General features: G+C 43.7%; 2 pseudogenes; both read right to left on the bottom strand.

The window, feature by feature from the left end:
• Window positions 1–4,088: 4,088 nt before the first annotated feature.
• On the bottom strand, window positions 4,089–5,766 carry LOC147464299 (18S ribosomal RNA; annotated as a pseudogene).
• A 6,960-nt stretch (window positions 5,767–12,726) lies between these two features.
• Window positions 12,727–14,945, bottom strand: LOC147464298 (serine/threonine-protein kinase BRI1-like 2; annotated as a pseudogene).
• Window positions 14,946–22,140: the final 7,195 nt, after the last annotated feature.

Raw genomic sequence — 22,140 nt, 5'->3', positions numbered from 1 at the left:
TCTTTGGGAGGCATCCGCCCCAGACAAACTACCCACCTTGCAATATCCCGCTTCTGACAGCAGCGGCGGTTAGGCATCCAACGACAAGAGAGTGGTATTTCAAGATTGGTGGTGACATTGCCATCACCTCCCATCTATCCTACACATTAAATCAAGGATGTCACTGCAAAAGTATAGTAAAGGTGCACGGGGTCTTACCGTCTAGCCGTTAGTACTCCGCATCTTCACGGAGAATTCAATTTCACTGAGTCCATGTTGGAGACAGCGGGGCAGTCGTTACCTGTAAGTCTTGCTAAAATTTTTGGTTTAGCTTGGGCTTTCTCTTTACCCAGGCCTTTTTCTTAGTTCCAATAGAATAAGCCATAGCGGTAAGCCTGGACGCTTCATGTAAAGTCTCTGGGGATTGGACCTCTGCTATCCAGTCTGGATGTTCTGGAGCAAGTGCATGCTTTTCCATTCCCCAATCCTGCGGATCTTCCATTGTGTCATATCTAAGTCCTTGAAGACAAGTGCACTTAGATCTTTAAAGTGTTCCCGCATGTAATGTGGCCTAAAACCTAATAATTACTTAGAAGGCTGGCGTAACTTACTGTGTACACCATTCATGCAGGTCGCTACTTATGCGACACAATAAAGTTAATCAAACGGAAATGGATGGTATTCAGTTCCATGCCATCCTCGCCTATGGCCTTATAGTCGCCTATAAGTTCGGACTATATCATCATCTTGAAGGATGACTGGCGTGTGGTCGTTGGGGATCGAGTTTAGATCTTGGAACTACGTTAGCGGGCGCACGGCGCGAGGCTACAAAAATGGTCAGCCGCGGGCTCGAAAGACGATGTATTTCCAACTTGCTATCCTGCTGATGGTCCGCGCCACCAACTACATTTTCCATTAAGTCGTGGATAGGCCGTAGGTTGGTTGAAAGCGCTTCGCGCTGTCGACAGCCATATTTTTTTGATTTTATCCTGTTCTGTATGAGTATTGGATACTGAAATTCGGGCGGATGTCCCAGCATATTGCCCGATTATGTTGTCAAACATCTCTGTCAAACCACCCCTTTGTCGGGGAATTTCGCTACCTTAGGACAGTTAGAGTTACTGCCGCCGTTTACCGGGGCTTCCATTCAAAGCTTATAACACTTCTCCTTTTTACCTTCTGGCATCGGGCATGTGTCAGACTCTATACATCGTGTTACCCCTTCTTCCGAAGTTACGGGGCCATTTTGCCGAGTTCCTTCAACATGGTTCTCTCAAGCGCCTTAGTATATTCTACTTGTTCACCCGTGTCAGTTTGGGGTACGGTTGGTTTTGCATTTTAAAGGTTGAATCGCTCTCCCAATTCCACGAAGTTTTTTCCCGGGAGTTTCAACCCTGCATAAAGCCGGAGTGACTTTGTAGCCCCCTGCCTAATCATCCAATTCACGAGTTTAACAAACACGCATGGTTCAGTAGTTAAAGCAACTTCGTCGCTTTCGTGTACCCATCGGACGTTGCCCTTTCGGGGTCCCTTAGGGACCGATTCACTCTGCGTAGATTGACTGAACGCAGAAACCCTGGAACTGGCAGGCGATCATGTTTTTCACATGATTTCTCGTTACTCATGTCAGCATTCTCACTTCTGGTACCTCCAGGTGTTGTCACCAACAACTTTCCTTGATTGACAGAACGTTCCGCTACTGACACTTGAAAAAGCTTCTTTCAAGGTCTCGTCGCTTCGGTGAGTCACTTGAGCCCCGAGACATTTTCAGTGCCATGAAGCTAGACCAGTGAGCTATTACGCTTTCTTTGAAAGATGGCTGCTTCCAAGCCCACCCCCTGGTTGTCATCGCTTGATCACTTCCTTTTCCACTAAGTGATTGCTTAAGGACCTTAGCGTACGATCTGGGCTGTTTCCCTTTCGACTTTGGATCTTAGCACCCGAAGTCTGTCTGTACAAACCCATGGCCTGTATTCGGGGTTTCCTTGGGGTCGGTCAAGCTTTGGGCTACCCTAGCCCATTGAGTGCTCTACCTCAAGCCATAAATGTTATACGCTCTACTTCAATAGATTTCGTGGAAAACCAGCTATATCCGATCTTGGTTATTCAGATAGGTAAGCCCGGAACGGAAGAGCTTTCCCCCCTCTTTGAACCGCACGTGCAAGTTTCCTTGCATACGGCTCAAATGACGAATGGGAAGTCTAGGCCCCGGCAGCTTTTGGTTCCTGCGTTTTAGGAACCGCTCGGAGCGTTTAGAGAGAAGCTAGAAGCAAAGCACAACTCAGTGTCCTTGGTTTCCAGTATGCATGAAACCAGAAGAAAGGGCAGCTGGCTCAACCAGGGGAACCCTAGCGGGGGAAGCCCAACGACCCTTGCATAACCTTTGTGGGGTTACTGCTCGCAGTTATTCATTTAAGGCACGAAGTGCGTATAAATGGTCTTTTTGTGCTTCGTCATTCATGATACGAGTTAGCACCGGGCCCCCAACTCAAAAGGTCAAGTCGGCGATTCATTGAATAGATATGTCTCTATCTACCTCCGCTGCCTATTTTACCCTACCCAGTAAAGCAAGCTGGTGGCTTTTCATATCGTCTTCTGCCCACTGGACGGTATCTGATCTTACGACCAGACCTCTTGAGGGGAGCCCATTGGGTTTACCTTGTCGACATGTTGACTTTATTACAAGGAAAAGAGATCCTGTGCTATACTCCGGTGATCATTTGCCGATCGGGGCACGCAGAGGCCCATCGTGTCCCAAATCACATTCTGGTTCATTCTTCGCCAACAGAGTGCCTGCTGGCCTGTAATGATACATCAGCTTTATGGTTTCTACGAAGCGTTGTCGCACAGTTCACTTGCGTTGATCAGTAGTCTTGCCACTCCTAGCGGGTTCTATGCTGCCACCTCTTGCATTGTTTTGTTAGCTTCACACCCTCCCCAAAAGGAACGCATGGTGGGGTAGGAGCCTCCCGCTAAGCTGAAATGACAATAGCCTTGGCAATCGGGTCTCCCCGGACACTTGCTTGTAAAGGAGACAGGGCGCGCGATTTGAAAGGGATAACCAAAGAAGCGCGCTTTTTTAGGGCCCTCTCTCTCCAGCGGAGTGACGTTTGCCCTAACACAAGCAATTTTGCATTCTGCGGAATCTCATTTCAGCCAGCCATTTCTTTTCAAATAGTTTTCTCTTTTCGATTTGAAAAGAATGGAATGTTGAGAAAGAGTTAGTGCCGTTAGGCGCTTCCCCCGGCAAAAGTGGGCGCTGCAGGCACTTACCCTGCCCGGCGGAAGAGAGGGACCTTAGGCTCCCGAAAGGAAAGTGCCGGTAAGTACAACGTTGGTCTTGAGTTTGGCGGCTGCCATAACCATTGCTTTATGCTCCTCAAGTCGCACGGCCTTTCCAAGCCGCTCTATCTCTCGATTGAGATTGGACTATACATTTTTCTCATCTCTAATTTAAGGTCAACGTTAGGGTACAAGTGCCGATGCAATATTTTCATAAAGGTGTGACTCTTGGTCAAAGAAGGCCTTGGTCTCTTCTCCATAAGCCGGACCGCCAACATCAAGGCGAGATCACATTGGTCCAGTCCCCGCCCAGTGGAAGGATCCACTCGGATAGCAAGGAAAGGTCAGATGACTGCAGCATCCGTCGCTAGCAATTGTTTAGAATGACTGCAGCCACATCATCGCTTTGGTGGTCGAATTATTGCAGTTAATTCGAAGAATTGCCTAGCTTTTGCTATCCGTTATGGCGGTCCTTTCTCTTCTCCTCTTCGCATCTTTAGTGGGTCCGGGCTGTCAACTATGTCGCCCGACAATTCTCAGTACATATAGCGGAAAACGCTTTTCACATATCGAGGTCGGAATGGGATCAGGTGTTCCGCGTTTTACTAGGATGACCGGACAAAACAAACACGCTTGATTAAGAAACAAAAAAGTGCTAACGACAAAAGCACCTGCCAGAGAAAATGCAAATACAGCTAGTACAAGCCTTTGATTATTTAATCGCTACCAACCCCACACTTCCCCCTCGCACAGTTAGCTTACCCGAACGAATTGACTTTATCAACTCACGTACAGTTAATAAAAAGACGCTAGCGCCTCCCTTTAAGATTCCCTCCAGCCACAGGTTCCCCTACGACTACCATGTTACGACTTCACTCCAGTCACTGACCCAACCGTGATATGCGCCAAGGAGACCACCCATACCAAAATGGGCCACACTCAACGCCGGCATGAAACACTTTAGCAATAGGTGATCTCTGGTCGATGCTTTGGGCGAAACCAATTCCCAGGGTGTGACGGGCGGTGTGTACGGGGCTCGGGTACGTATTCACCGCGGCATGCTGATCCGCGATTACTAGCGATTCCAACTTCATGTTCTCGAGTTGCAGAGAACAATCCGAACTGAGGCAATCTTTATGGATTCGCTCCGCCTTACGGCCCTGCTTCCTATTGTAATTGCCATTGTAGCACGTGTGTAGCCCAGCCCATAAGGGCCATGCGGACTTGACGTCATCCCCACCTTCCTCCATAGTAGAACTATAGGCAGTCTCCTATGAGTGCAACATCGGCACAGAGGAAGTGTCATCAATCCCGTACCGCCCCGCTGACAAGTAAATAATGACTTGATCCTTTGAGAGCAGCATGTCTTAGCAACACAAAACAAGGGTTTCGCTCATTATATGAGTTAACCAAAAACGTCTCACGACACGAGCTGACGACAGCCATGCAGCACCTGTATGAATTTTCGTTTCATCCCGTTAAGGACAAGCACACTTGTTCATATGTCAAGTGTTCATACGTCAAGTGTTCATATGTCAAGGGCTGGTAAGGTTTTGCACGTTGTATCGAATTAAACCACATGCTCCACCACTTGTGCAAGCCCCCGTCAATTCCTTTGAGTTTCAGTCTTGCGACCGTACTCCCCAGGCAGAGTGTTTAATGCGTTAGCTGAGCCCCCGATCCGCGGACCAAGGACGAACACTCATCGTTTATGGCGTGGACTACCAGGGTATCTAATCCTGTTTGCTCCCCAAGCTTTCGCACCCTAGCGTTAGTAGAAACCCAGAAAGCTGCCTTCGATACTTTGGCGTTCTTTCGTATATCTCCGGATTTTATCCCTACCACACGAAATTCCACTCCCCTCTATCCCACTCAAGTGAATTGGTTTTGAAAGCATTCCGCCAGTTGAGCTGGCGCCTTTAACTTTCAACCTGATTCACTGCCTACGTGCCCTTTACGCCCAGTCATTCCGAATAACACTAGCCCCTCCCGTCTTACCGCGGCTGCTGGCACGGAATTAGCCGGGGCTTCTTTTTCGAGTCTTGTCATAATCGTCACTCGACGAAAGAGCTTTACAAGCGGCATTGCCCTTCCTCGCTAACGCGACGTTTTTCACTCACTCACGCGATATTGCTGGATCGGGCTTTCGCCCATTGTCCAATATTCCCCACTGCTGCCTCCCTATGGAGTCTGGGCAGTGTCTCAGTCCCAGTGTGGCTGATCGTCCGAAAAGATCAGCTAAGCATCTGCGGCTTGGTCAGCCTTTACCCAACCAGCTACCTAATACTACGCAGGCTCATCAAATAGTGCTTTTTAGCTTTATCGAAGCTTGCTTTTTTGCTTTCGTTTCTTTGGGATTCGGCCCAAACTGTTTGGCAGATTCCCACGCGTTATGCACCCGTTTGCCACTTTGTCTTCAATTGTTCTATAAACAGAAAACAACGTTCAACTTGCATGTGTTAAGCATATCGCCAGCGTTCATTCTGAGCCAGGATCAAACTCGGTTTTTTGGTTAAAAAAGGTCAATCTTTGTCGTTGATGATCTCTTGGTTAGTTACCAGCTCTTGCCAATAACCGTAAGCGGAACGGCCATCGGCAAGGCGAATCATCTTACGTCCCGGGATTGGGGCCGAGCGGGGGTTAAGCATAATCTCAGATCAACAAAGCAGTGCTCAACTAAATAATAGATACTACCGAGACCTTTCCAATCCAGGAAAGCGACCGGACTTGAACCGGTGCCGTTTCCTTTCCTGGTACATAGGAATGCTCTATCCCTTAAGCTACGTGAGACAAACGGGGAAGCCCAACAACCCCAAGCCCCCTGTTACTTTGTCGCCTGTGCGCCTCTCTTTTTGTTGAGTGCCCAAAAACACTCTGGCTATCCAATTTCACTCCACCTTATGATTGATAGCCGACAAGTACACAACTTGCTATCAACGACCTGGCCTCTTAGTTTAGTGGTTTGTTACGTAAAGGATGGCTAAAGCCTAAAGACAAAGATTCTCTAGCGTTCTCGTATAATAGTCAAACTATAATAATCAAATGTAAATATTTGTGTGGTTAATGGACAGATCATCTGTGTTGTTGTTAGCCATGGAAAATGCTTGCACCTGATGTGAAAATTGTCCAAAATGAGGAGAAACTAAGTGAGACCAGCAAATGCTATATAGCACAACCTGCATTGGACTGTATGGGACCTGTTATGCAGTAATTGGCACTGACAAAGATTCTGCACAAAATGACGAAATTGCCTATGTAGACCTGGCTATAGTGGAAACGGAGGTTAAATTGAGCCCGAAATGAAATTTTGAGCAAACCAAGCTCTACGGGATCACTCAAATTTTTGTCGACTTACTGAAGCTCGCCAAAGCTCGTTGAAATCTAAGAAAATGAGCAGGTGTATTCTAGCGACACTAGCAACTAAGCTCGGGAGGACGTGACTTGGTCTGATACTAATTGTTGAAATTAGGGTTGCAGAGAAACACACACAACTTGGAGAAGATGAAGGAAGCTCAAGGCACACAACAGACAATGTGTTATTTAGTGTGGAATCGAAAGATAGATAGCCATAGAGTGATGAATGCATATACAATGCACATGGGAAAAACCCTTCTAAAGACAAAAAAAATGCCCCGGCGGTCCTAGTGTGTTCACACACATTGTTACCATATACATGTGGTAGTGATGTGTGTGAACACACTAGGACCGCCATGGCATTTTTTCCCTCTTTAGGAGGTTTTTTCCCCCGTGCATTGTATATACGCCCATCACTCTAGGGCTATATATCTTTCCATTGCACACTAAGTAACACACTCTCTATTGTGTGCCTTGAGCTTCCCTCGTCTTCTCCAAGTTGTGTGCGTTTCTCTGCAACCCTAATTCCAACAATTGGTATCAGAGCAGGTTGTGTCCTCTCGGGCTTAGTCTCCATCTGCTCCAGTACACGCCTGCTCACTTTCTCCGCTTTCAGTGAGCTTTGGCGAGTGTTTGCAGGTCGATAAATACTTCAGGGAGCCCGTCGAACTCAGTCTGCTCAGATTTTCGATTCGGGCTCATTTCGGCCTCCGTTTCCACTAAAGGCTACTGCACAGGCTATTTTGTCATTTTGTGCAAAATTTCTATCAGTGCCGTTTTCTTCATAACAGGTGCCTTACAGTCTTCGACGGTTTGTGCTGTATAGCACGTATTGTTCCTGCTCCGTTTCTCCTATTTTCAGGCAGTTTTACATCAGGTGCAGCATTTACCATGGCTGACAACAACAACACAGATGTGTTCAAGATGTTTGCTGTTGAGGACAGGTTGGATGGGGACAATTACCCTATGTGGGCTTATATGATGCAACATGTTCTTGTGTCAAAGGGCATCTGGAACATTGTGTAGGGCATTGATGTACGTCTTGGTTCTGAGGATGTAGGCGATGTTGAGGATGTTGCAGGTCTTGCTGCAAGGATTGTTATTGTTAGACTTGTTTTGCCTACGGTAGAACAAGCTTGTCGGGATGTTAAGGATGCGCAGGCTCATGCATTGATTGTGTTCTGTGAAGTGCACCATTGTTCCTCACATCCGTTCAATGAAATCTGCAAAACAGGCTTGGGATATTCTAGCTGGTCTTTATGCAAGTCGCAATGAGGCTAAAATTGCTTTGCTACGTAAAGAGCTGGAGTCGAAGATTATGCATGAGGAAGATGATATGGACACTTTCCTTGCTAGTGTCAAGGATATCAATGAGCAACTCATTTCTGTAGATGAAGTCATTTCAGACTGTTCTTGATGCCTTACCAGATTCTTACCAGACTTTTGCTAGTACTTGGAAACTTATGACCCAAGGAAATCCTGAAGTTGTCAAGTTTGATGCATTATGCACATTGTTGTTGGCAAGAGTCACTTCCAAAAAAAACAGGACTAGGCAGCGTGCAATTGAACAGGCTTTTATTGCTTCTCAAAGAAAGGGTGGTAACAACAATTCAGCCACTTCTTATGGTTCTGCTGTGAGTGGCAAAAATTCTGTTCTAAATGCTTCCGCTGGCAGCAATTCGTCTGGAAATACTGGTGATAAGGGCAAAAAGAAGATGCATTGCCATTATTGTAAAGCTTATGATTACTTGATCAAGTCGTGTCCTAAGTTGAAGGCCAAAGAGACTAAGAAGAAAGAGGGTGGTTCCACTACAAATGTTGGTTCCACTACAAATGCAACCATTGTTGAGTCTTCTGTGAAAGGAGATTGTAATGATGATGTTGATGCAGAATGGGCTTTTAGAGCAGAGTGCACTTACAATCTTGCTGTCCATGATGCATGCTTGTCAGTTGTTGTAGATTCACATGTGTGGTATTTCGACAATGGTGCTACAAAGTACATTACCTCACATCGTGAATTGTTTACCTCTCTCGAGTCTGTCCCTCATGGGAATTCAGTCACTTGTGCTAGCAACACCTCTTATCCAGTTCAGGGAGTTGGAAAGATTGTGCTTACTACTGCTAATGGCAGTTCTTTCATACTTGTTGATGCACTTTATGTACCTGGGATCAAGAAGAATCTCTTGTCTGTATCCGCACTTGCTAGAATTGGACTTGTAGTCAAATTTGTGGATGACAGATGTACAGTTCATGATCTCAGTTTTGGTGATGAAATTGTTGTATCTGGGCTTTTGTGCCGTGGGCTGTATAAGCTCACTTTGTATGACAAGTGTGGAAAAAATTTTGCAAATGCTGTTGCAGATTCAAGGGCTATTTCAGATGCAAAACTTTGGCATGCACGTTTTGGTCATCTGAATTTTGCTAGTTTGTTGCGTTTGCAGAAATCTGATATGGTTGCTTCTTTGCCGCCTCTTGAAGCACTTGTCAAACATGTTTGTGAAGGCTGTATTTTGGGTAAGATGCAATGTTCTAAATTTCCAAAGGATGGTTCAGTTCGGGCCACATGCAGGTTGCAGCTTGTGCATAGTGATGTTTGTGGGCCCATGCAAACTCCGTCCTTGGGCAATTACCTGTACTTCGTGACTTTCATTGATGATTACTCCAGGCATGCATGGGTATTTCCTCTTAAAGCGAAGTCCGAAGTTTTTATGTGCTTCAAACAATTTCTAGCTATGGCTGAAAATGTCTCGAAATGTACTATGGGCACCCTCCGTTCCGATCGAGGGGGGGAGTATATGTCTCATGAATTTAATGCATTTCTGGCTAGTCGTGGGATAAAACACCAATGTACAGTGCCTTATACACCTCAGCAAAATGGTGTTGCTTAGAGGAAAAACAGGTCACTGACAGAAATGGCACGATGTATGGTCAAAAGTCAAGCTTTGCCGCATTCTTTTTGGCTTGAGGCCATCATGTGTGCCACTTATGTACTTAAAATGTGTCCTACGAAAGCTTTGCAGTCTATTACTCCATATTTAGCATGGCATGATAGAAAGCCTTCTATTGAGCACATGCGTGTTTTTGGCTGTTTGGCATATGCTTTGGTGCCACAACTGCAGCGCCGAAAATTGGATGATAAGGCTGTCAAATGTATTTTTGTCGGTTATAGTGCTGAAAGCAAAGGTTACAGGTTATATCATCTGCAAACAAAACGTATTTTGCTTTCACGGGATGTAGTGTTTGTGGAAGATTCTGTTCATCCCTTGCTGTCATGTACTAGAGATAGTAATGTAAGCTCACAGGACATTTATGACACTTTGTTGCCTCTTTTCAGTGGTGGAAATACGAATGTAAGTTCCAATGAGGCAAATGTATAGCTTATGGGGGTTTCTGAAAATGTTATAGATTAGCCTATTACTGATGCAGATGTACATGATGTACTTGATGAGGAAAGGGCTGAAAATGAGCAGGCTAGGGGTATGCCAAAATGGCTGATGCACACTTTGCGTGACAGTAAATTGGATCTCCCTTATTCTAGTCGTACTCATTCAGGCTCTCGCCATGCATCTTATGGATCAGATTGTTTTGCTTTGGCTGTGTCTAGCTTACATGATGTTGAGGAGCCTCTGTCTTTTAATGAAGCACAGAATTCAGAAAATTGGATGGCTGCCATGCAATCAGAATATGATGTACTTATAGAAAATTGGATGGCTGCCATGCAATCAGAATATGATGTACTTATAGAAAATGACACATGGACATTATGCGATTTGCCTCCTGGCAAAAAGGCCATTGGTAAAAAGTGGGTTTACAAGTTGAAACGCAAGCCGGATGGTGAGATCGATCGCCATAAGGCTCGACTTGTTGCAAAGGGTTATGCACAACAAAAAGGCATTGATTATGAAGAGACTTTTGCTCCCACTTGTCGTATGACTACAGTGCGTTTTCTATGTGCATTGGCATCTCATTTTGGTTGGGATGTACATCAAACAGACATTGTTACTGCTTTCTTGAATGGTGACATATTTGAGGAAGTTTATGTAACGCAGCCTCGCGATTTTGTCATAAAAGGACAAGAGGACAAAGTGTGCAAATGTAACAAGGCTTTGTATGGGTTGAAGCAATCTCCTCGTGCTTGGTATGAGAAAGTTGACACTCATTTGTTCAAACAAGGCTTTCGTAACGATCCAACAGAAAGCACATTGTATGTAAAGTGTGAGGGTGATGTACTTCTCATTGTGGTTCTTTATGTGGATGATTTGCTGATCACTGGACTAAATGAGAGACATATTGCTGAATTTAAGGCTGATTTGAATGCTACTTTCAAGATGAAAGATTTGGGGCTGTTGCATCGTTACTTGGGTATACAGTTTAAGCAGTGTGATGGTGGTATTGCCTCGTGTCAGAAAAGTTACATAGAGACATTGCTATGTAAGTTTGGACTTGAGGATTGAAACCTATTGCCACTCCCATGAAAACAGGTTTGAAGTTGAGTCTACATGATACTGGCGATCTTGCTGATGTCACTCTTTATCAAACTGCTGTTGGATGCCTCATTTATGTATGCAACACGAGGCCGGATATTCAGTTTGCAGTCTCACAGGTCAGCAAATTTATGCATAGCCCAGGGTCTAAGCATTGGCAGGCTATCAAGAGGATTTTTTGCTACCTTAGTGGCACTTTACATCTTGGCTTGTTTTATCCCAAGGGGGGATCATTGCCGCCAGATTTACATGCTTTTTCGGACTCAGATTGGGCTGGTTGTTTTGACACACGAGTGTCCACAAGTGGTTTTTGTTTCATGCTTGGCAGTTCATGTATATCATGGTTGAGCAAGAAGCAACCTACTGTGGCGACTTCGAGTTGTGAGGCTGAGTACAGGGCAGTCTTCACAGCTACGGTTGAGTGTATGGCTCAAACGCCTTATGGCTGATTTGGGTGTTGGACACGACACTGCCAACACTATCTACACTAATAGTCAGAGCATTGGTAGTTGCAAGGAACCTAGTTTTTCATGCTCGCACAAAGCACATTGAGTTGGATTACCATTATGTCAGGGAGAGGCTCTAAGCAGGAGAGATGAGCTTGGCTTATGTGCCAACACAGGACAACCTTGCAGATCTTTTCACAAAGGCATTGTCTCGTGAGAAGCTTGAAGCTTTCCGCAAAGCTTTGGGCTTACTCCCGTTTGTGGGCATGACACTTCCCTTTACTCATGTTCTAGCTCTTGTTCACTACATCACTCCAGGGGGGTTTGTTACCATATACATGTGGTAGTGATGTGTGTGAACACACTAGGACCGCCGAGGCATTTTTTCCCTCTTTAGGAGGTTTTTCCCCTTGTGCATTGTATATACACCCATCACTCTAGGGCTATCTATCTTTCCATTGCACACTAAGTAACACACTCTCTATTGTGTGCCTAGATCTTCCTTCATCTTCTTCAAGCTGTGTGCGTTTCTCTGCAACCGTAATTCCAACACACATCACTACCATATGTATATGGTAACACAAAAAGCTGGATCTCTATTGGAGCTCATGCATGGTTGCCTCCCCCATGATCATCACATTGATAGTAGCTCAAGCATAGAGACTACCAATCATATCAGGGGGTCGGTTGGGATCAAGATTTCCTTGAACACAATTGCATGAGATCAACAAGTACCGCAAGATTTCACATTGATTAATATGCTTGCAGAAGCCATAGATCTAGTGTCCCAAACACACACCTCTTGTTCACAAGCTACCTTACCCAGCCTACAAGATTTCTGTCTTCAAAAAACTCCTTGTTTGTAGGTTGTTTTATTGTTGCTTATGATTTCACGACCACCAAAGGTTTTAGAAGCAGCAGTGTTCACCACCATGCACTTATTTCTAAAAATTGGGCACCGAAAAGATTGATCTCTATCGGAGCTCTTGCATGGTTGCCTCCCCCATGATCATCACATTGTAACAACAACTTGAGCATAGAAACTACCAATCACATCAAGGGGTCGGTTGAGATCAAGATTTCCTTGAACACAATTGCATGAGTTCCATAACTACTATAGGATTTCACATTGATTGATCTGCTTGCAGAAGCCATGGATCTAGTGTCCCAAACATATGCCTCTAGTTCACAAGTTGCCTTACCCAACCTACCAGATTTCTGTCTTCAAAAAATTCCTTGTTTGTAGGTCACTTCCCAGCAAATATTTGTAGCAAGATCACCCAAATGAATAGATTTCCCCTTTGAAAGTGCACCTAAAGTATTTGGTAATACTCTAGAGGCAAGTGGCCAAGTGCCCCTATCAATGTGCTCATGCTCAAGTGAGTGTTAAGAGCACTCATTAGCCTTGCCATGCCAAAGTCAAGACACTCTAGCCTTAAGATTTTTGTCAAACAACACATTGCAGGACTTTATGTCCGTATAAATTATATGGGGTGGCCACTATTGATGTAGGAAGCATGGCCCTTGAGCTACCCCACATGCAATTTACTTCCAATGTTGCAATGTGTCAGTCTAAGTTTCATCCTCTCATCTCCATGCACCCAATCGTCTAAGATTCCGCTTTCCATGTACTCAAACACCAACAACCTCTCTGTGCCCACCTTGCAATAATGTAACAAGGGCACAAAATATATATGCTATGTCTTTCCCAGAGTCTTTGTCTCTACTATGAATTCTTTCTCCTTGATAGTTGAATTGTAGTAGCTTCTTAATGGCAACCAGACCCATCTTTTAACTTAGCTTTGTACACCTTGCCAAATCCCCCAATCCCAATTAGTCTCTCCTGGCTAAAAATTTTTGTCGTTGTGCAAAAGTAAGCTTTCTAAGAGGCCTCTCAAAGGTAGCCATATTTATGTTGAAGAATTCTCTCTCCCCTCCTATGTTCCAATTGTTATTTCCATGGCATGATCCTAGATGAAGATTGTTGCATACACATCAATATCTAGTTGTCCCTTCTTAGTCCTCTACATGATACTCATGAGTACAACAGATATGAGAATTCCCATAACAATGCTATTGGCCCATCGTAGCTCTATTTAGTGATTATGATTGATTTATGATCCACCTGTACCACTGATGATGCATCTCTCACATGTCTTGTTATCTTTTGACACATTGGCACAAGGTGGCAGTGGTTCACTGCATAGACTTGGGTTGTGTTCAAAACCTTCTAGAGAAGCAATACTGAGCTGCTTAGTTGAATGGATTGGTCCAAAGAAGTAGTTGTTTAGACACGTCGATTTGAACCAAAAAGGAGCAATTGGCAAGTGACCAAATGCCTCCTTCAAGCTTGTTATAGAAGAGGTCCAAAACTCCTATGGTTCTGATATGCATAAAACTCCTAGGACCAGCAAGGTGTGCCCTAGGATCATCATCATTAGGACAGTAAGATAGTTGATATCTTTGGATATGTTGCCCTCTAGTCTATTGTAGGAGAGGTCCGGTACTTATACACTACTAAGAGTTGGATCATCGTCCAAGAGGTCTCTTGTGTAGAGCTAGAGGAGTTACATGAATTACCAATGGAGTTGGGGTGAGAGCTTCTATAGTTACACCTACAAAATCTAATAAAGTCCCCAATCCTCTACAACCACTGCCTTGAATTTGTATGAATGTAAAGACTTGACCATGGAGAAAATCTTCAAGATAGCCCATTCACATGGCACCTAGTCCCTAGCGGGAAAGGCCCACTCAAGGATCTGCTGTTGAGATCAACCCATAGAAATTTGGTGGCATTCTCAGACTATGCAGGTATAGGGCCCTAGAAGCCAGTATTGTCCATTTCTACAATTGTCAGTTGTTGCATGCTCCCTATAAAAGTGGGGATGCTCCCTGTGAGCTCGTTTTTGGGAAGTAGGAGCCATTGCATTTGATCAATGCAATTCGAGAGCTCAGTAGGTAACGTACCAAAAGGTAATTTGTTATTTAGCATGAGAAATCTCAGTTTGGACAACCGGCCTATCTCTTTTTGAATCTATCCCGTGAACTCATTGCACCACATTGACAAGCTCTCCAGGTTTGTGATAGGCACTCTACCTTGGGAGGTATCTCACCATGCAAATGATTGAAGTTGAGGTCCAACACATTGGGTGTGTTGTAAATAGAGAGGGCTATTGAATTTCTCCTACAAACCCATTGTTGGAGAGCATCAATTTCTCCTAGGCAGAGGATGGGAAGTGGGCATGAGAAGGCATTGAAGGTTAGAGGCAAGTTCTCCAAGCTACAAAATGGGTGACAATTTTGTTGGGAAGTCCCAAGAGCTCGTTAAGTTGAAGTGCTAGAGGGAGTTACAAAAGCTGTATGAAGAAGGAATGGTACCAGAGAACATATCAGAAGCATTCAATTTTCTAGTTGTGGTAGTAGGAGTGCAGGAGATTGAGGTGGTTATTGTGATCTAGGCATAGGGGCTGTAGACATGGTGGAGATGCATTTAATTAGCAGATGGGATGCACAAATATCTTAAGAGGTCAATTTAGATACTTCGGATAGCCAAAGGAGAACTCTTATATGACGTAGAGGGTGCCCTACTCTTGACATGCTACCTTGTTGCTCTCTCTCTCTCTCTCTCTCTCTCTCTCTCTCTCTCTAATATGTAAATATCTCTCTCTCTCAATCTATGTTTGTGTATGTCTATGTGTGTGTCAAAAAAATATCATTTCTAACTTTACCAAATGATTTTCTCATATTAAGCTGATAATTATTATGGAAAGATAAAATGAGAATAAGAGTTAGGATATAGATATGTGCTGCTAGACCTATCTCAGCAAGGGACCAAAAGGAGAGATGGTTGCATCTCGATAGGGGTCCAAAAGGAGCCGATCTACCAAAGAGCAATGTGCAAGAAACGGCTTCTAGACTTATCTCAACAGAGGACCAAGAGGAGAGATGGTTACATCTCAATAGGGGTCCAAAAGGAGATAGTCTATTAAAGAGCAACATGCATCTAATGGATCTTAAAAGACCTTAGTGTTAGCTTCATTAAAGCCTCCAAAGGTTAGTGTTAAAAGTCCTTAGAACTAGGACCATTAGGTACTTTAGACCTTAGGCAAGCTAGGGCTGAGCTTGAGGTACTTAAGGTGAGTGGGGTGCTTGTCATGCTTAATGACTAAGGTGCTTGAGATGCTTGTCATGCTTAATGATTAAGGTGCTTGTCGTGCTTGATGATTAAGGTGCTTGAGGTGCTTGTCATGCTTCATGACTAAGGAGCTTGAGGTGCTTGTCGTGCTTGATGACCAAGGTGCTTGAGTTGTTTAAGTGAAAAATGAGCCCTAAAGGTAGGGGCAGGAGAGAGAACATTCATACATACACTCAAGGAAAGCCCAAGACTCGAGGCATTAAGGCCACATATCATTAGGCCCCTAGCAATATTGCCCTCATAATGTGTTTGAATCGTATCAAAGGACCTATAGAAAGGTCCAATGAGAATTTAGATTCAATTAAATAATTAAGATCTTTCTCTTAAAGGGGGAAACGAGGACACTTGTCCAAATGCTAGAATTAAATAATTAAGATCTTTCTCTCAAAGGGGGAAAGGAGGACACTTGTCCAAATGCTACACCCCTTGCTTGTTATGACTAGAGCCATTCATTGGCTAGCCCAAAGCTTGAGCCAATAGGCTTGTAGCAAGAGAAAAGTAGTAAAATTGAATTCTCTCTCTCTCTCTCTCTCTCTCTCTCTCTCTCTCTCTCTCTCTCTCTCTCTCTCTCATGTACTCCACAAGCCACACACACACACACTCTCCCATTGTGTGTTGTGCACACAAGTCATCTCCTTCTCCAAGCTTGAGAAGTGGAGAGCCTACACCAACACCTCTTGGCTATGGAATGCAAATCCAACCAAGAGTTATGCTCAATGCAATGCTTAATCTCTCCATCTTCATTATCACTATGCTAAGCGATGCTCTAAGAGTGATTATATGTGAGGAGACTGCTTCTTTCTCGTAGAGATACATCTTCTTATCTTCATCTTCCTCAATCCCTGCTAGCTCTCTCCACCTTTGAAGGTGTTTGAGGTCTTGGGATTGAGCCCGGGGACAAGTTAATGGTTTTGCAAGTGAGTTACATGCATAATATTGCTGCATGAAGCTTACCATCTTCATGGCATCAACAAAGTCTCAAGGAACACAAAGCATGTATTATACCAAGTCTCTCTTCAAGGGAGAATCTATGATACAAATTTCTTTTGGAGGGGGGACCGGCTCCAAGTAAATCCGGTCCTCAATTATTGTCAATTTCTCTAATTCTCCCTCTCTTTTGCAAGTATTGTTCATGCCAAGCTAACTAGGTATAATGTTTATTTTGCTACCTTCAATCAAGTACTCTCCTTATGTTCATTAAGATTCCTCTTAAGGAAATGCTCACTATTGTTACTTTAATTCCACTACAATCTATTAGCCATATTCCATTACTTTGGTATTAGAGCTATTGATTTATCTTTTCTTGCTTAAGAAGAGAGGTCCCTAAGTTATCCATGAAAGGTTAAAGTTGTTCATTGCAAGAGGGTAAGTGGGACATGGATTTATTGCCGTGGTTGGAATGAACTAACTTTGAGGTACATCGTTGGGAACTATAGACTGAATAATAGAATCCTTCGGCGCTTGCCTTTGGCTTAACCATTATTGAGCTACTAGCAAGCTCAACAGGAACCATAATCAATCGAGCAGTGTTAGACCCTCTCCACTGCTCTTTGAAATCAGCAGTCTCTAAACCATGGGTGTGTGTAAGAACTAGGGAACTAGGCCTTGAGATCCTCCTCCCAACCTCCCAACATGGGTGCTTGCCTTTGGCTTAACCATTATTGAGCTACTAGCAAGCTCAACAAGAACAATAATCAATCGAGCAGTGTTAGACCCTCTCCACTGCTCTTTGCAATCAACAGTCTCTAAACCATGGGTGTAAGAACTAGGGAACTAGGCCTTGAGATCCTCCTCCCAACCTCCCTTTATATAGGCGGGCTCCTAGCCCCTTGCCCTAGACGGATCCCCTGTCCACACTGCCTAGCCCGGCCCTTGGCCGTAGTTCGTGACTAACCTAGTTCTTAGGGTACATGACCCTTGTCTTGACATTACTTCCCCCTTAAGGAAGAGTTTTCGTCCTCGAAAACACAAGTAGCAATATCTTCTTAAGAATACTTATGTTCTCGTTATTGGCGTCCCATAAGCGAGCCAGTTGTCTGTATGACCGATAATTGGTGCAGTGAGGAGGTTCAATGAAACCAAGAGGAATATCTTGATTTTCAACATTGTTGTCCGTTTGCAACCACTTGGGTCTAAATAGTAACTCCATATATAACTCACTTGAGTGTTGTAAAGGAGTAACCACAACTAAGAGTCACTTGGGTTTAAATGGTAACTCCATTTATAACTCACTTGAGTATTGTAAAGGAGTAACCACAACTAAGAGTTGTCCAAAGGCATAACCACTTTCAGATCTTTTGAAGGTACTGGAATAATGCAAGGAAACCTTGGCGTAACTTTCCATGCAGTTGTGAGCCAGATTTCCTGCTCGCATGAGTATCTTGAAAAGTCCGTTACATGTTCATCCCTAATGAAGGTTACGTGCCAACCTACTCTGTCAGCACACTTGGTAAGTCCTTGACGTATGAAAGTATTGACACAATCTCCAACCCCACCACAAGAGGTGTTCAAAGTCAAAAATCGTACTTAAGCAAATTCTAGAATAGGGAGAAAATCATCTATCTAGAAATGTCTTGTGCTAACGTATGCTCTTAGCAAATCCTTTAGCACAAGATTACTCTTTGTAATCTTTGTAATCTGCCTATCCCCTTGGATAACTGACAGTATTGAGGTGTGTTTTCCGCATGGTTTACAGACAGTCGTCCCAGATGACTGGTGAACGGGAAATCACAGTAATGTTTAACATTGGTGAAGAATCAATCAATGTCCGAAATAACCATCGTGGTTAACTTGAAAAAATCCACAAACGCCCAAACCGAGCCATGACCTCTATTGGTGATTAGTGGATCCAAATGTAATCTCATAGAGATAGTGCACATAGAGTGCAAAATGCTTCATAAGCAACAACTTGAGGAATATTCATGCCATTCCAAATCAGCCCTTGCTAAACACTAGGGCCCATAACACCTAGTGTGCATGCATTTAGCAAAAACTAATCGAACTTGTATATCCATAATGATGCTTGCCAATAATTATGGCAAATGTGATGCGCCTAGCACACATTAACAGGAATGTAAATAGTTCTGAAAAGAAACTAAATACTTTCATTTGCAATCTTTTGCAAGCTTTGCTTAAACGTCTGAACCATAATAGAAGGTGAAACAGTGATCACTTCTAAATACAAACAATGAAACTTTTTCATTAACAGCTTATAGCCTTGCTATATGTATAAACAACCATCTGTAATGTTATTTAGCAGTACTTGTACCTTAACAAGTCATTCTAAGTATCCGAAAATTTCTGGCCATGAAATTGCTCCTGATACGTCGTGCTAAAAATGGTCTAGAAAACAGATGTGACCAGCACCTAGGGACTTTGTCGTGACACCTAATTGACATAATGGCGCCAGTGTCAGTCCAGAGACTCATATTCTCCACATGTGGAATATGTCTCATATAAGGATGTGTGAAAAGGAACATCCTTCAAGTACAAGACGTACTTGTGTGTGGAGGTAACTGCAAACACTCTACGACGGGAGTGAGAGGGACCCTCCTTCATTGCTCCACACTAGCTAAACCGAACTCCTTGAGTTCCTAGACCATGTTGTATCCCATGTGACAACATGTGCCATATTGAATCCTACAAGTGGATTCATAACAGCATAAGTCAGAAAGATAGATTGGACACTTGGCCCAAAATATTGTGTGCTGACATGCCCTTGGCATGGCTCTATAACATTCAAGCGTATTTATACATCTTGAAAAACCAAGCAAAGCATACTAAAAATGGAATAACACCAAATCAATAGATGCGTACCTGGAGATTTGAACGTAATGTTCACTTATCCGTATTCAAATGGAGAGGAGCCCGTCCCCTACCTGAAAAACAAACAGTATTGCAATGGGAACCCTGTTTGTTGCCTTTGCAACCCAAGCCCGTGAATTAGAATCTACGTAGTCAAATCCCTTGATAAGACTTCTTTGTAGAAACAGCTCAATGAGGAGATAACGGTAACCAACATAGTTAACGTGTACAAATTGAGTGGAATCAACTTAAAAAGTGTGTTCGTCTGCTACCGCGGGTTAGATTGTGGAATTCTTTCCTTGAAAGTAGAACTGGGAGAGATCAACTGTGATCCTCAATGTAGATCAAACTGTGATCTGTAATGCCTATGGGGTAATGTAGCAATTACTCGCTGGGTCTTACCCCAAAACCGGATGTCCATAGATACTTCGTAGTGCTATAGAGAGAGCCGGAGATGCACACGAGTGAACTACCGATCCCTTACAACCATGTTGTCACCCCTGATTGCTGCGTATATACTCTGTGGTAGAGATCAGCATGTGTGAGGTTAAGATTATCAAAAAACGCACATGAGCGTTTGCATTGAAAACATGTAGTGAAAAAATGACACCCTAAACATCTGTAATGATATCTGTAATGACAAGACACTTACTTGTCAATTAACGTCAATGTGTACACCACTGGGTAGAGCTGTTCGATCTTGAGAACTATCATCCAAGGAATACCAACAAGTGGATCTTATCCTAGATTTAGCAATGGCCCATAGCCAGCGTGCATGGTTCATAGCCCGTATGGCAATGAGTGATCAATTGATAAACCGATGAAATAATGTGAATGGCACCTTGCGCAATTTGTAGCTGATAATTGTGGAGCATCTTGGCTCAAGAGAAAACATGAAACAAACTTCGTAGAAAATTTTCATGTTGTACCTTTAGAAAAAGAGGTGAAGAACGAACAGAAGAGCATGCTGGGCTGAGGGACTTTCCTTAAATGTCTAGTCTGTGTGTGCCCAGAATGTGTGCGCTTAGACATCTTATGCTTGATTGGCAGCTTATCCTATAAGCATGCAACCATTTGTCTGTATGATGCTCGCATCGCAAGAGGGAACACAAGTCAGATCTTGACTGTCTACTGTGTATGGGTTGTGAATCCAGTAGAAGTTTTTAGGTTGTTTTGTGTGCCTGGATAGAAAACCGAAAATTATGGGAAACAATGCATAACTAATAGTGTCCTTGACAGAGTGATTTGTGAGAGCGTACTATATACCATCTGGGTAGCATGCCTTGCATACAAAATGAAAGCCCGTGGCTACCGTGACAATCGTTGAAGTCAACACCCTAAGTGCCTTTCACCGGTTTAGATTGGTAAGGATTCGATGAGATGATATCCTGAATAATGTAGTTTCCCCAAACTTGGTTGCCAACTGCTCTTGTCGCTGAGGTAATCGGAGTACGAATTAGAAGCCTTCTGTCATGTAAAATGGGCCAAGCATTTGGTTTTTCATAATATTGTCCAAAGTAAATGCAAAATGTGAGTTGTAGGACATGTGTATCATATAAACCCTACTTCAATGATCTTGCATGCATCTCAGAATGTTTTCGGCAGATCATGTAAGCCGAGATGCTGTGACTGGTCGTACCAAAAATGACTGTGGCAGAAAACAATTGGGGTTTAACAGTACCCAATTTAAAAAAAACGTACAATACGCTGAAAATTCCATATTGAAGTATGAGAAAATGGCTACGCATAACATATTCAAAAGCCATATAACTATTGTGCTGTGCACCAAAGCTGGAGTTTATGTCAAATCACAAACTCATGCATCATGCTTAAGTTTTCCGACATGTGGGCACTGCTTTTTTTTATGTGTTCCTAAGCAAATAAAGCATAATTTTTGACTTTTTGCACGTTGTAATTCGGATGGTAATAGGCGCTTCTTGACCACGTTGGTCGTGCCCCGATTTGTTCCGACAACTGAAGTATTGTATACATGTTGGACCTCTTTGTTCATAACTGGTAAATTGGCAACCCCCTGGGTTGCTGGCAAGTGGAGAGCTGATTCTGGTAGCATTCTGTAAATTAGTTGTGTAAGATTTTCTACTTGTGTAACCAAGATTTGAACCCTGACAGCAAGCTTGCGAAATTAGGCATCAAACGTTTTCCAGTCCCGTCGAGTGACAAACTCCCTGGCATCTGGCAATTGACTATCATCCTCTAGAATATCCAACACGCTCTGTGGAGGAGGGGTTGATAAATGAGGAGACAGAGATTGATCACCTGGGTTTGCACCATCCATCCCTATTGCCACGAGGGTACTCTCCGTGAGAGTATCCGGCCCCATGACATCCACAGGTGGAGCCCATTCGATATATTCAAAGTCAAACATGTGTTGATCATCAATTTCCGCACTCATGGAGCATCTGTGTTGTGCGAACAAAAAGAGAAAACAGTACCTTGGAATGCAACAAAAACTCGTAACCGTATCGAACACAAAGGTAGTTAGCCATGCTAACCTCGCCGGCGGTTGTAAAGAAGGTGAATTTCCAATCCCGGTAGAATTGGCGAAGAGGTGAAATCACCGAGGAACTTCAGCATT

This window comes from Adiantum capillus-veneris, chromosome 1, assembly GCF_014529385.1.
Source record: "Adiantum capillus-veneris isolate H3 chromosome 1, ASM1452938v2, whole genome shotgun sequence".
Classification (NCBI taxonomy): Eukaryota; Viridiplantae; Streptophyta; class Polypodiopsida; order Polypodiales; family Pteridaceae; genus Adiantum; species Adiantum capillus-veneris.
This window is presented reverse-complemented; position numbering and strand designations above follow the sequence as displayed.